The sequence below is a fragment of the Vombatus ursinus genome, unplaced genomic scaffold, assembly GCF_900497805.2.
Source record: "Vombatus ursinus unplaced genomic scaffold, bare-nosed wombat genome assembly UNPS02014785.1, whole genome shotgun sequence".
NCBI lineage: Eukaryota > Metazoa > Chordata > Mammalia > Diprotodontia > Vombatidae > Vombatus > Vombatus ursinus.
Window position 1 is genome coordinate 11,126,679 of NW_020954563.1, and position 15,122 is coordinate 11,141,800.

The 15,122-nt window shown below is 36.1% G+C and overlaps 1 protein-coding gene across 1 annotated transcript in view; it reads right to left on the minus strand.

Moving 5' to 3' along the window:
* ZNF341 (zinc finger protein 341) overlaps positions 1-15,065 on the minus strand; it is a 71,079-nt gene extending 56,014 nt beyond the window's left edge. Inside the window, exon 1 of the mRNA XM_027867031.1 lies at positions 14,957-15,065. The gene's annotated coding sequence lies outside the window, so the exon portion shown is untranslated. The remainder of the gene's footprint in view (positions 1-14,956) is intronic.
* Between the last annotated feature and the right edge of the window lie 57 nt (positions 15,066-15,122).

Sequence of the window (15,122 nt, forward strand, 5' to 3'; positions counted from 1 at the left end):
ACATTTCTGTAAGGCCAGCTACAGGGGAAATTGAGGCTGGCAGATTTCTTGAGCCTAGAAGTTTTAAGATGCAGTGGATGAAGCCTACAGGATGTCTGACCCAAGTCCAGAATCAATATGGCGAGCATCAGAGGGATGAACTGTTCCGCCACCCCCGTAAAAAATGAAACCCATTAAACTCCTGTGCCCTAGCTGTGGTGGCATGGGACCTGTGAGTATCCCCAGCACTTCCAGTCAGGGAGTGATAGAAAAACTCAGTCTTTAAAAAGAAAAGAAGAGAAAAGAAAAGAATGCAAATTCTTCAAGGGCAGGGATTAATTTCACTTTTGTCTTCATATCCCCAGTATTTAGCACAGTGCCTAGTTGGCACTTAATAAATGTTTATTGTCTGATTGATTTATTGATTAGTGAAGCCTAGATAGGAGCAAGGAATATCCCTCCAATTAAATCATTTTTTATTTCTTTAAAGAGTATTTTGTAATTGTATTTATATTAGTGTAACTATGGCTGCCTTGACCCACACTGCCTGAAGGGTGGGTATTCTGTGTCACTCTTAAGGGTACTGGGGATCTCTAGACTCTTTGCCATTTGGCTCCAGCCCCTACTGATTGTGTTTCTCCAATTCTAGGAGTTTCCCTGCACCCCAGCTCCACTTAACAATCAGATTAATTTCTACAAAAGAATATTTACTTCACTGGTACATCGAGAATAAATGTACAAATTTACCCTTCTAATACTTAGGGGCATAATTCACACTCCAACTTGAACTCATATTCTGGGGAGGGAATTAATGAACATTTTAGCTCAGTTCCTCTATAGCAAGGTCCCAAGTTCTAAGTCCAAAGCCTAGCTTGAACTCAAGTCCCAGGCGTTCGACTTTCTCAGGGCTTCCCTGCTAGACTGGTCAGCTTTGTATCCAGCTTGGAATCTTGCCTCCAAGGTCACAGGTCACCACGGCTTGATGATTTCATTTCCAGTGAGGATTCTACCTCTTGCATCTACAACCAAGGACAAACCCCAAGCCCGTTTCTAGGGGGCCTTGGAGCCTAAAAAGGGAGCACCAGTTCAGTTCATAGTCTCCGTGCTATGGGTCAATACTCACCCTCTCTCAACTCTGAGCAGGAAAGAGAGTAAGACTATTCCAGTCTGGCAATTTTAAAGGCATGGCCTGTTTCAGCTAGTCAGACGATTGAAGGAGGCTATTACTATTAAAGTGGTAGGGTAACACAGGATGTCTTCTTCCAGAAGCAGGGTGCTTCCTGTTAGGTGACCTGGGCATGCTCCAAAGCCCTGATTACGTTAATCTTCAGTGTGCCTTGTTTGATTTGCTTTTCCCCCCTCATTTCCTTCATTTCTGAATATGTTCTTCTCCCCTTCCTACTCAAAAGAGCAAAACCAATTGACATAATTACTGATCTGACTACACACTCATTCCAGACCCATACACTCCCACTTTCCTATCTCTCCAATGAATGGAAAGAAATGTATTTTCTTAACTCTATTTCTTAGCTCTATTATTTCTGTTTCTTAGCTCTATTCTATTCAAGTTTAACCATTCAACCTGTACAGCAGTCAGTTTTGTTTAAGTTTTCTTTCTTTCTTTTTTTAAAACACTTTTATAATCATCATTTATATTGTTTTCCTGATTCTGCTTATTTCACCCTGATTCAGCTCAGGTTAGCCCTTCCACACATTTCTGAATTCCTCATATTTGTCATTTCTTGCTGCACAATAACAGTCTGTTACATTCATATGCCAAAATTTATTTAGCCGTTCCTCAATCAAAGGAAATCCACTCCATTTCAAGTTTTTTATTCCCAGGAAAATTTAAGCAATTTAAATATGAAAAGTCATATCAGAAAAAAAAATAGAGAGTAGAATGAGATGCCTCTCTAAACTATGATTAAGGGAAGAATTCATAATCAAAATAAGGGACAGAAGTAATCACAAAAGACCAAGCCAATCATTGCAAAGAAATAAAATTAAAAAGCTTTTGCACAAACAAAATCAATGTAGCTTTAAAAAAAAGAAAATCTGTTAAGTAGGGGAAAATCTATGCATCAATTATATCTGATGAACATCTGATGGCCAAGATATATGAGGAATTGAGATGTAATAATTGTCCTCATAATATGAAGGTCTTTCCTGTGGAAGAGGGATTAGGTTTATTCTGCTTGCATCACTGGGTAGAAGCTGAAGAGGTATAGTTTAAGGGTGCCTTATTAGGAAAAACCTCCCAACAATTAAGTAGAGCTGCTCAAAAGTAGGTTGGGTTGCTGCCCAAAGAAGTAGTGAGTTTCCCTCCTTAGAGATCTGCAAGTAAAGGATGCATGATCATTTGTCAGTTATATCTTAGGATGGGTTCTTGAGTAACAGAATGGTATAATGGGCTCGGAATCAGGAAGATTTGGGTCAGAACCCAGACTTGGGCATTTGTTGTGTGACCATGGATCAATCTCTTAATATTTCTGAGCCTTAGTTTTGTCATCTGTATGCAGCACTGGCTTAAGCAGACTTGTCTTTTCATTCTCACACCCTTATAATTTCTACTCAGATGGCATTCTAAGGGCAACAGAAATAAGGGGGATTGGGAAGAATTACCCAGAACTATAAATGTAACAGAAATATTTTTAAAATGATTAAACAAAGAACTAGAAACCAAGAGTATTTCCACTGTGTAGAATATAATGGAATACTATTGGTTGTAAGAAATGCTGAAGGGAAGGGTTTCAGAGAAATCTGGGAAGACTTATATGAACTGATACAGAGTAAAGTAAGCAGAATAAGGAGAACAATTTATATTCTAACATCAACATTGTAAAAATGAACCAGTTTGAAAGACTTGAATACTCTACTTGATGCAATGACCGGTCATGATTCTAAGTGACTGATGATTAAGAATCCTACCTATCTTCTGTCTGAGGTGAGGGACTAACGTAAAATGAGATGCACATTTTTGGACATTGCCAATATGGGAATTTGTTTTGCTTGTCTATACTTATTTGTTACAAGCATTTTATTTTTATTTTTCTTGGGGGTGGTTTTTAGAAAAAATACACTAATAATTTTTTAAAATTAATTTGAAAAGGATTATTAATTTCATGCTGGGCAGGGTATTTAAAAAATTGAGGGGCTGGATGCCAGAAAATCATGCTCAGGCATTATGCCAGGCAGCTAAGGCAAAGAGGCATGACAAGGAGCTCAGAATACATAAATTTCAAGTGGAGATCACTTTGTCAGTGATGTAGGAGTAGTAAACCACCTTTTCTCTTGGGTGCTTAGAGTATGGTTCCAGTAGTGAACTAATACTCTAGTATTAGCTAATAATCCAGTGTGAGCTAATACTCAAGGCAAAACATAACTGAGTCATACAGGGTGAACAGTGAACCTTTAATGGAATGTGCGAGATCCTGAACTTCAGGATAGACTAGGTTAATGTTGGAGACTTTTTTTGTTTTTTAAGCAATTGGGGTTAAGTGACTTGCCTAGGGTCACACAACTATAAGTGCCAAGTGTTTGGTCTAAGGCCGGATTTGAACTCAGGTCCTCCTGACTTCAGGGTCTGTGCTCTATCCACTGAACCACCTAGCTGCCCCAATGTTGGAGACTTTTGAGAGCAACCCAGTTGATCTTTAAGCTCCAAAATTTTTCTGGTAATCAGTCACAGAACAACAATTACTTAGGATTTTGAGTGGGGTGAGGGTGAGACTTTTTATTTCACTACTTTAGATTGTTATATTGAGAAGGAGGGAGTGACCAACAGCCGTCCTTTGCCAATGGCTTCTAGGAGCACTGGCTCCCTTAGCAAAAGTAAAATTGTGAGCTGAGTTGGGAATTTAGACCTCCATAAAATTACCAGATTGTTAGTAGTTTGAGAGGTTTAAAATTTTTTTAATACCATATCTTTTGAATTCTAACTGTAAGTAATAAATGCTCTTTAATCTATAATGTGAGTGTTTTTATTTCTGGTCATGTGAAATTGGAAAGGAAATTCCCTAAGAGCAAATGAAGGCAAATATAAGCTAATTTGTAATACATTTATGAAATAAAGTGTGATTTTATATTTTAAATTCTAGACTGTAGCAAATTAGAAACCTATGTGAAGGCACAAGAAAGGTGGGATCCAGATGGGTCACAAGGGCACTAATTTTGCCAGGGCACTCATCTGTCTACCCACCTGCATAAAGTACAGCTTCACCAATATAGAGAAAGACTTTCTATATTTCAAACTTTATATATTTCAAACCTCATTCATGTGAAACAAACAAAATATGGTTGGACACACAATTTGGTGTAAAAATACATCAAATTCAAGAAGAATCAATTGGTATTAGAATGGGCAGTTAAGAGAAAAGTAGTAGTTATAAGCAAAACAAACTTCCTGATGTTGAAGTGGTGAATTAAATAGAAAAAATAAAAGCAAAGAAAACTAGAATCAAAGGGTGGTGCCTATAAACTGAGAAATGGTTGAACAAATGATGGTATATGAATGCAATGGAATGTTATTAACAAAAGAGACAATTTCAGAGAATCTTGGTTAATATAAACTGATGTAGAGTGAAGTCAGCAAAAGCTGGTGAACAATTTATGCAAGAATAATATTTTTGGCTGTGAATGACTTGGTTATTCTTAGCAATACAACGATCCATGACAACTCTAAAGGACTTAGGATGAAGAATGCTATCCATCCCCAGAGAAAGAACTGATGGTGTCTGAACACAAATTGAAGCAACTTTTTTTTTCACCTTCTTTATTTTTCTTGAGTTTTTTGTCTGTTTTCTTTCACAACATGACTATTATGGAAAAAAAGAATAATGATATTTTAAAGTAAAACAACTTTGAAAGACTTAAGAATTCTGATCAATGCAGTGACCAACTGTGTCTCCAGAGGTTCTGTGATGAAACACATTAACCAAGTTTATCATCTCTACTCTCACTTATCTTTGATCTGTCTACTGGTTGTTTCTCTACTACTTACAAATATGCCTATATCTCTCCCATACTAAAAACAAACAAACAAACAAAAAAAGTCTTCACTTGATCCATCTGTCCCTGTTAGTTAGTGTCCCATATTTCTGCTTCCCTTCATGGGTAAACTCCTTAAGAAGTTGTCTGCAATAGGTACAACCTCTTCCTTTCCTCTCAATCTCTTCTTAACTCTCTGCAGTCTAGCTTCTAATCTTAACATTCAATTAATACTATTCTCTCTAAAGTTACTAACAATCTCTTAATTGCCAAATTTAATGGCATTTTCTCAATCCTTATCCTTCTTGACCTCTCTGAAGCCTTTGAAACTATTGATTATCCACTTTTCCTTCTCCTCTAGGTTTTCATGACGTGGTTTTCTACTGGTTCTCCCACCCATCTAATTGCTTCTAAGGCTCCTTTGCTGGATCTTCATTGATGAGAGTTTTCCAAGACTCTGCCCTGAGACATTATGGGGATTTGTTTCACTAAACTATGCTTATTTGTTACAAGAGGTTTTTCTTGTTCTCTCAGTTTTTAATTGGGGTGTATTGAAGAAAAGAGGAGAGGCTAGCAATAACAGTGCACCCCAAAGAGAAGCTTCTTGAAACATTTTTTAAAATGCACAAAAGGGAACAGAAAGAAGTTCAATATGAAGCAGAGAAAAACAGCACAATTTTGAAAGTAATATATGTAATTATCACACATTTTAAAATAGTTTTTAAAATTAAATTTTTTTTCTAGTAATGATCCACCTTTTCTACCTCCGACCCCTTGACTGAGAAAGCAAGAAAAGCAAAACCTTTGTTACAAAAACATATAGTCAAGCAAAACACATTCCAGCATTGGCCATGTCCAATATAAACATAAATATAAATTAATATGCATATCTCTCTTTTTTTATCCTGTCCCTCCTCTTAAGTCTATTCTGCTTTGCTCCACTGCCTTCTTTTATCTGCCCTCCCTTTTGTGACCTCCCCCCACCCTTCTCTTGCTTCCTTCTCCACCTACTTCCCTGTTGGGTAAAATAGATTTCTATTATCAATTGAGTATGTATATATATCTTGAAGGACATGGTTATAATAAAGTCAAGACTTACATGAACTGATGCTGAGTGAAGTGAGCAGAACCAGAAGAACATTGTACACAGTAACAGCCACACTGTGTGATGACTGACTTTGATAGACTTCGCACTTCTCAGAAATGAAAGAATCTAAGACAAAGACTCATGATAGAAAATGCTATCCATATCCAGAAAAAGAACTATGGAGTCTGAATGCAGATCAAAGCATACTATTTGCTTTGTCTCTCTCTCTTTTTTCGTTTCTTCTTTCTCATGGTTCCTCCCATTGGTTCTAATTCTTCTTTACAACATGACTAATGTGAAAATTTGTTTAATGTGAATATTATATATATATATATGTATGTATGTATATGCCATCTTAGGGTGGGGAGAGGGAAGGGAGGGGAGAAAATTTGGACCTCAAAATCTTATGGAAGTGAATGTTGAAAACTAAAAATAAACAAATTAATTAATTGAAAAAAATAGTAATGTCAAGACTGTCCCTTCAAGGGCACATACTGACCTAACATAAGCCTAACAGGATAAAACTCTCTTAACTTTGTTCAATTCCAGGTAAGAATCAGAGTTAACTTTTATTTTGGAATAGCCAATCATGAAGCAAAGTACCACATTATTTGCAGGATATCACACTCAGACTCAGAATTAATCAGGTGGGAAAGTTTCCTGTTCAGAAAGGAAGCAGCACAATAAAGAAACTCAGCCAAGAAGAGCATACCGTTGCATTGCAAGGTTGTCCTCTCAACCTTCCCAGGAACAGACATCCATCCCCCTGTAGCAGCTCTTAGATCACACCTCCTTTGAGCAGAACATGGCATTTCCTTGAAATGGTGGATTATTGGCTTAATGACAATTCAGACAATCACACTTGAAATAAAAACTCAGAATAATATCAAATTACAATCCCAAGAGTTTTTTTTTCCCTTTGTGTTGTTGGAATAACAATTAACGATTAACATATATAAGGCCTTATTTTATTCATCTTTTCTTGTTTAAATCCATCCTGGAGCAGAAATTAATTATTGGAAATTAAGAAAAATCACTTTCTATGATTATGCACATGCAGTGAATGCATGATAGTTCATTTAAAAGCCATAAAAATTCTGGTTACTATAAGCTTTGAGACTGACAAATATCCATATCTGAAGATATTTCATATTAATCCCTGAAGCAAAAATAAAATCTTTAAATCTAGGATCTGTCAATACTAAGTTGAAAACATCATAATATTTTGTCAATATCTTCTCTCACAGAATTCATAAGATTTTTCTCCACTGCCTTCTTTTATCTGCCCTCCCTTGCCAAGGCTGAAGATCCTGAGGACTGAAAATCCAGGAAGTCTCCAAAGAACTTCACAGATATTTACGAAGTCTGTGGAATTTTTCCAAAGTATAAGTATTATTATTCATTTTAAAAGCAAAATATACCCAATTGAATATTTGACAGTTTGTTTTAACCATAACAATCTCTTTCAGAAGAGGAGTTAATTTTCCAGTGGTACAAGTGACATTTTTTTGGGGGGGGGGCAAGGCAATCGGGGTTAAGTGACTTGCCCAAGGTCACAGAACTAGAAAGTGTCAAGTGTCTGAGGTGAGGATTTGAACTCAGGTCCTCCTGATTCCAGGGCCAGTGCTCTATCCACTGCACCACCTAGCTGCCCCTCCAGTGGTACAATTATGTCATGCTCTGGGTATCTATTTTTCAAATTAATAGCATTTCTTATACAATGATTTCCCAAAAATTATAGTACAAGAAAAACTAGAAACCTAACAATAACATCAATAACATCATGGATTTTTAAAAAAATAACACAAAAAACCAGTCAAATAACAACAATTTCATTGAATGTATTTCCAAATCATCTTACAAAGAAAATCACCATCCATCTATCAGTTTGGCAATAGAATGCCAATTCTATACATAATGCCTATATATATAATATATATGCCAATTCTATGTTATATGCCAATTCTATATGGTATATATAGAATAGTGTATATATATTATATCTGTAGTATAGTATAGTATTGTATATAGAATACTAATCACATTTGAAAACCAGTAAAAAGAAACAATTGTACTTTTAATTCCTATTCATGCAGTTTCTAAACCATATTGCCCTAATGCAAAATATCAAGTATATTTTTCATTAAGGTCTGATCTATACAGACAGGGTCAAAAATCACAATTATCTTAATAGGAGAATGTATCTCACTTTAAATGAGGCCATATTATAATTTAGCTTAAAGACAATCACAATCAAATCAAATCTGGATTTTAATTACAAATTATATCATTCAAAATCTCAAATTTCCCAAGGACCATTAGCTGCCAGCACCTCAAATTACAGAGCTCACTGCTTTCAATTAACTCTGTTCTAAAGATTTATGGTGTGGCAGTCTCACCATCTCATCTCCTTTTTAAAATATTTCATTTTATTTTGCATTCATTTGCAAAAATTTTCAGACTATAATTGGGATATTTATAGCAAAGGTATTATATTTAAGTTATAAATTTAGTCTCTAGTTCAATGCCATAAATTTCTACAAACCAGGAAAAAGATTTCCTTTCTTTGATTGTCTGACTTTAACTCTGTAACCTCAACCTGACCAGGGCTGACATGACAGAGAGAAAGTATTTTGCCTTTTTTTTTCCCTTTTCCTGTTCAAAACTGTAACTCCTGTTTTAAAGTAGAAAGTGGGAGATATCCCTGTTTATTGAAAAAGAGGGCTTAGCATCAGATTACAGAAAGCCAGGAAAGCTGCTTCAAGTATAAAACTTCACTAATCTTCCCCACCATTCTAAACTCCTTGGCTGTAATTTTTTTATAGTAGTCTTTATAGCTGGATGCATTTTCTCCTTAGAAATCTTCCAAGGCAGCAGAATCTAAAAAAGTACTAGACATGACACAGGTCAAAGGTTTTCCTAAGAACCTCATAGGAAAGGTACAGAGGGAGAAAGGGGGATTCCCTACTGTTGGATTATGAGTGTTCAGTATGCCCAGCCCTGAACAACTTTTGACTAACACACATTCATTCAGAGTTGTCCTAAGTAAATGGATGTAGGTAGGACTGATGTTAGGTAACTGGTTCATCAGGGTTGCTCAATTAACTAGACAGAACAGGACAAGACAAGACACAACACAAATATAGGATAAAGGATTCCCTCCTGGCAGGTCTCATGGATCAAATGGTGGTCCTTGTCTTTGAGTTTTGGATCACAATGCCATACTCATCAAGATAGCAAGGCAGCTACCACCAATATATAATCACAGATGTCAATCTTTGGTTTATTTTTAATGGTCACAGGGGATTGAGGAAAATGCAGAAGAGGGGCAGAAAGAGACAGACAGAGACAAAAACAGAGACAAGAAATATGCTAGAGGACTACCGACCAAATTTAACAGATGGCAGATCTGTCCCCAGGGCTCTTGGTTGACTAATCCAAGAGAACTACTCATTTTCCAATAAGAGTGGCTAGGCCAGTTCTAACCCTACCTTGAGTAATTCCCTGGGTTAAGGTGTCATATACTTACCTACAACATGTAGAGTTCAAACAAGGGAATGAGGATTGTGTTCCACCTGAAGTCTCAGCTTACTCACTTGGTTCTCATTGTGCAGAATGATCTTATCTAGCTTGGTCCTGCTCTTCATGTGACCATGAGAGATCGCACTTCTGATACCATAAATTGTTGGTTGAGAATTAAACTCAGAATTGAAATAATTTGGAAAAAAGTTCATTAAGTCATCTGGCAGAGAAGGAAGCCTAAAAACGTGGCCCACTCCCCGCCCAATAGAGTCTAGGTAAGTCATACATCATATAGGATTCAATCTTCAGATCCTCTGGAAGGTTTCTAGTCAACATAATCTGGAGTTACAAGTTAAGCATTAAACAAATCTGATCTTTAAGCAACAGGTCTGATCTCTCAGCCACAAAAGTCTAGGTTCAAACAATGCAATAAAGTTTTCCTGCTGTATCACTGGGTCGAAGAATATGCTCAGTTTAACAGTTTTTAAAGTGTAATTCCAAATTGTTTCCTCACCAATAAAATGGAGAGAATAATAGTACCTGCCTCTCAGGGTTCTTCAAAAGAGATAATAATTATAAAGTGTTTAGTGTAATGCCTGGCACATAGTAAGTGTCATATAAATGTTAACTATTATTATTATTATTATTATTCCATGATCTCAGGAACCACCCAAACTGGGGATCTTAAAGGGGTGATGATGATGGAGATTAGAAAAACATCATTAGATTTAGCAATTAAGAGATTTTTAAGAAGCCAAGAGGAGACATTTCAGTAGGAGGTTGAAGAATGAGTGGTAAAACTATGCAGACAGTGAAAGCAGATAAATCTAGCTTAGAAGTGAAAGGGGAAAGAAATACAGGACAATGGCTTCAAGGATCCATAGAGTCAAGCGAAGTGACAAAATATGGGCATGATTGCAGGTAGCAGGAAAGGAGAGAGGGAGGGAGGGAGGGAGGGAGAGAGAGAGAGAGAGAGAGAGAGAGAGACAGAGTCAGAGAGACAGAGAGACAGAGAGACAGAGAGAGAGGGAGAGACAGAGAGACAGAGACAGAGACAGAGAGAGAGACACACACAGACACAGACACAGAGACAGAGAGAGAGAAAAAGTTTGAGAGAACTAATGTAATTAGCTTTTAGAAATGTGCATTTATTATAGTAGTAGAGTTGATGCAAAACACTCCTACAAAAAAAGGGGGTAAAGCAGACTCTCACACAAGTACATGGAATCCAGGGAAAAGTGGATTTCAATTGAGCATTTGTGGCAGAGGAATAAGTTATATCTCCTCAAAGATGACGAGATCTTTTTGATTAGATCTTCAATATGATACAGCTTTTCTGCTGGGCTCCTGGTAGGGTCTTGAATCAGCCTTTCTTCATCTTACCTAGTTAATTCTCTGCTCAAGATGCAGATAATGTGCCAGCTGTTCTGGACATGCTCCTAGAACTAAGATGTTAATGAGATTAAATTCAAAATCCTCCAGATCTTTTGAAATTCACAAGGTCCTTCTCTGACCAAAAGTGGGAAAGAAATCTAGGCCAAGACCTCAGGTAAGACCTCTTCTCCTCCCCAACCCTCCAAGGAACTCTTCCTTAATTCCAAACTAGTTTGGTGGCTTTATTATTAACCCACATGGTGTGATGACCATTAGCCAATCCAAACACTACCTGTATGGCATGCTTCATCTCAAGTACGGCTAAATTGACTTTTTCTCCCAGTTTTTTAATATTTTCATTTAAAGTGTTGAGTTCAAAATTCTGTCCTGTCTTCCCTCCCTCCCTGAGATGGTAAGCAATCAGATACAGGCTATACATGCACAAGCATGTAAAACATTTCCATGTTAGTAATTTTGTGCAAGAAAACTCAAATAAAAGAAAAAAAATGAAAGAAAGAGAGTGAAAAATAGTATGCTCCAGTCTGTATTCAATAAATATCAATTCTTTCTCTGGAGGCGGATACTATGCTTCATCATTTCTCCTTTGGGATTGTTTTATTATCATTGTATTGCTGAGAATGGGTAAGTTATTCACAGTTCTTCATCAAATAATACTGCTGATACTGTATACAGTTCTCCTGGTTCTGTTCACTTCACTATGCATCAGTTTACGTAAATCTTCCCAGGTTTTTCTGAAATCATCTTGCTTGTCATTTCACAATAATATTCTATTCTATTATCAATTGTTTATTATAATTATAATCAAATTATATCAATATATTATAATCAAATGATATAATTATAATCAAATATATTATTATATCAATAATATTCTATTATAATCATATGCCATAGCTCATTTAGCCATTCCCCAATTTATGGGCATCCCTTTGATTTCCAATTCTTGGCCACCACAAAAAGAGCTGCTATAAATATTTTTGTACAAATAAATCCTTTTCCCTTTTTTCAGATGTCTTTGGGATATAGACCTAGTAGTGGTATTGCTGGATCAAAGCATATACACGGTTTCATAGCCCTTTGGGCATAGTTCCAAATTGCTCTCCAGAACGGTTGGATCACTTCACAACTCCACCAGCAGTGCATTAGTGTTTCAGTTTTCCCATTTCCAACATTTTCCTTTTTTGTCATATTAGCCAATCTGACAGGTGTGAGGTGGCACCTCTGAGTTGTTTTAATTTTCATTTCTTTGATCAATAGTGATTTAGAGCATTTTTTCATATAACTATAGATAGTTTTGATTACTTTGTCCAAAAACTGCTTATTTATATCCTTTGACCATTTATCAATTGGGGAATGACTTGTATTTTTATAAATTTGACTCAGTTCTCTATATATTTAAGAAATGAAGCCTTTATCAGAGATAGTTGTTGCAAAAGTCCCTCCCCTCAGTTTTCTTCTTTCCTTATAATTTTGGTTGTACTGGTTTTGTTTGTACAAAAACTTTTTAAATTTTATATAATCAAAATCATCTATTTTACATTTTGTAATGTTCTCTATGTCTTCTTTGGTCCTAAATTCTTCCTTCATTCCTAAATCTGAGAGACAAAGTATTCTGTGCTCTCTTAATTTGCTTATAGTATCACCCTTTATGTATAAATCATGTACCCATTTTGACCTTCTCTTGGTATATGGTGTGAGATGTTGGTCTGTACCTAGTTTCTGCCAAACAACTTTCTAGTTTTCCCAGAAATTTTTTGTCAGATCTTGAGTTCTTACCCCAAAAGCTTGGATCTTTGGGTTTATCAAACACTAGATGAGTCTGCTCATAATACTGTGTGTTGTGTACCTAAGCTATTCCACTGATCCAGCACTTTATTTCTTTTCTTTTTTTTTTAATAATTTATTTCTTTTTAGTTTACAACATTAATTTCCAAAAGATTTTGAGTTTTAAATTTTCTCCTCTATCCTCTCCTCCCCCCTCCCCAAGACGGCATGTACTCTGACACAGGCTCTGCTTATAAATTCATGTTAAGCATATTTTCACATTATTCATGATGTATAGAAGAATTAATTAGAACTAATGGGAGGAACTATGAGAAAGAAGAAATAAAACAAAACAACAAAAGAAAAGGATAGCAAATAGTATGCTTCCATCTTCATTCAAACTCCAGAGTTCTTTCTCTGGATGTGGATAGCATTTTCTATTATGAGTCTTTTGGAGTTGTCTTAGATCCTTGCATTGCTGAGAAGAGCTAAGTCTATCAAAGCCAGTCATCTCACAATGTGGCTGTTACGTCACCACTCTATTTCTTAGCCAGTACCAGATTGTTTTGATAATTACTGTTTTGTAATACAGTTTGAGATCTGGAACACCTTCTTTCTCATTTTTTTTCCATTGATTCCCTCAATATTCTTGTACTTTTATTCTTCCAGATGAATTTTGCTATTATGTTTTCTAGCTCTGTAAAATAATTTTTCAATAGTTTGGTACATCACTGAATAAACAGAATAGTTTAGGTAGAATTGTCATTTTTGTTATATTGGCTTAGTCTACCCATGATCGATTAATATTTTTCCCATTGTTTAGATCTGGCTTTATTTGTGTGAAAAGTGTTTTATAGTTGTATTCATATAGTTCCTGGGTTTGTCTTGGCAGGTAGACTCCCAAGTATTTTATACTGTCTACATTTATTTTAAATGGAATTTCTCTATTTCTTGCTGCTGGACTTTGTTGGTAATATACAGAAATGCTGATGATTTATGTGGATTTATTTTGTATGCTGCAACTTGTTAAAGTTGTTAATAATTTCAAGTCATTTTTTTAGCTGATTCTCTAGGATTTTCTAAGTATAACATCATATCATCTGCAAAGAATGATAGTTTTGTTTCCTCATTGCCTATTCTAATTTCTTTTTTTCTTCTCTTATTGCGATAATTAACATGAACTTTTAACACTTAGTTCAACTCTGTGATTGATGCCTAACTTTGCTCACACTTAGTTCACACCTCTAATAGACTATTGTCACCTGACAAAGGCATCAAAGCATAGTATATTGCTACTTGAAGAGGGAGTTGGGTGATTTGATTGATGGACTTAACACCTACCCTTATATATTAAATACCTTATTGGATTTATATGCCTCAAATATATCTAAAAAAACCAAACCAAAACAAAACAAACCATCTTAAACCAGGAAGTAGCTAGTGGTCCCAGAACTGTGAGGGACGCTGACAATAGGTGAGATTTGTCTCCCAGCTTTTTGCCATTCCAAATTAAGCAGCTTTGTACCGTTAACTTTTCCTTAGGGTATTGTTGTAAGAGCATGAGCACTAGGTCAAAGGGTAAGGATAATATCATAGCTTAATTATGTGTTGTTATTCTGTTTCCCAAAATTATTGCCCCATTCACAGCTCCCTTAGCAGTATGATTGGTTTCCTATAATCCCAACAACATTGAATTTTTATCTGTTTTAACCACCTTTGCCATTAAATCTAATTTAAGGTGGCATGCCAGAGTCTTCTGGGGTTTTTTATTTTATTTTGTTTTTGTTTTTGTTTTTGCATTTTTCTCTGATGACCAGAAAGAATGAAATAGTATTTTGGTGGTTGTTGACAATTTGTGTTTCCTTTTTTGATAATTGCCTGTTCTTATTCTTTGGTATCCTTTTCACATCTATTTATCTGTTGGGGAATGAATCTTAGGAAGCAGCAGAAGGCTTGATGAATCTAAGATCATAGCACCTCAGTTAAAATGCTGGTTCTGCTACTTATTACCTTATTACATCTCTAGGTCTCAGTTTCCTCATCTGTACAAGGAAAAAGTCTGGTATTCTCCATGACTTTCGAGTTCTAAACCTGTAATATTACTGTTTACAAATCTGTGTCAGTTTCTCTAAGCTCTTGGCCACATCCTTTCAAAACCCTGCCCAGGTACTGAGAACACTCAGTAAAGGACACCAAGCTGAGAAGTTGAATTCCGGCTCTTACCTCTTACGCTAAGCCAGAGGGGGAGGAGCCCATCTTGTCATTGGTTGTGGCTGTTATTTCTTGGTCCATTGAGCCAATGATTCCAAGGAAACCCGTGGTTCCCATGCCTTTGGAGCAGCTTCGTGATTCTGATTGGTCAATCTCTCGTGAATGACGGCTCGGCCAC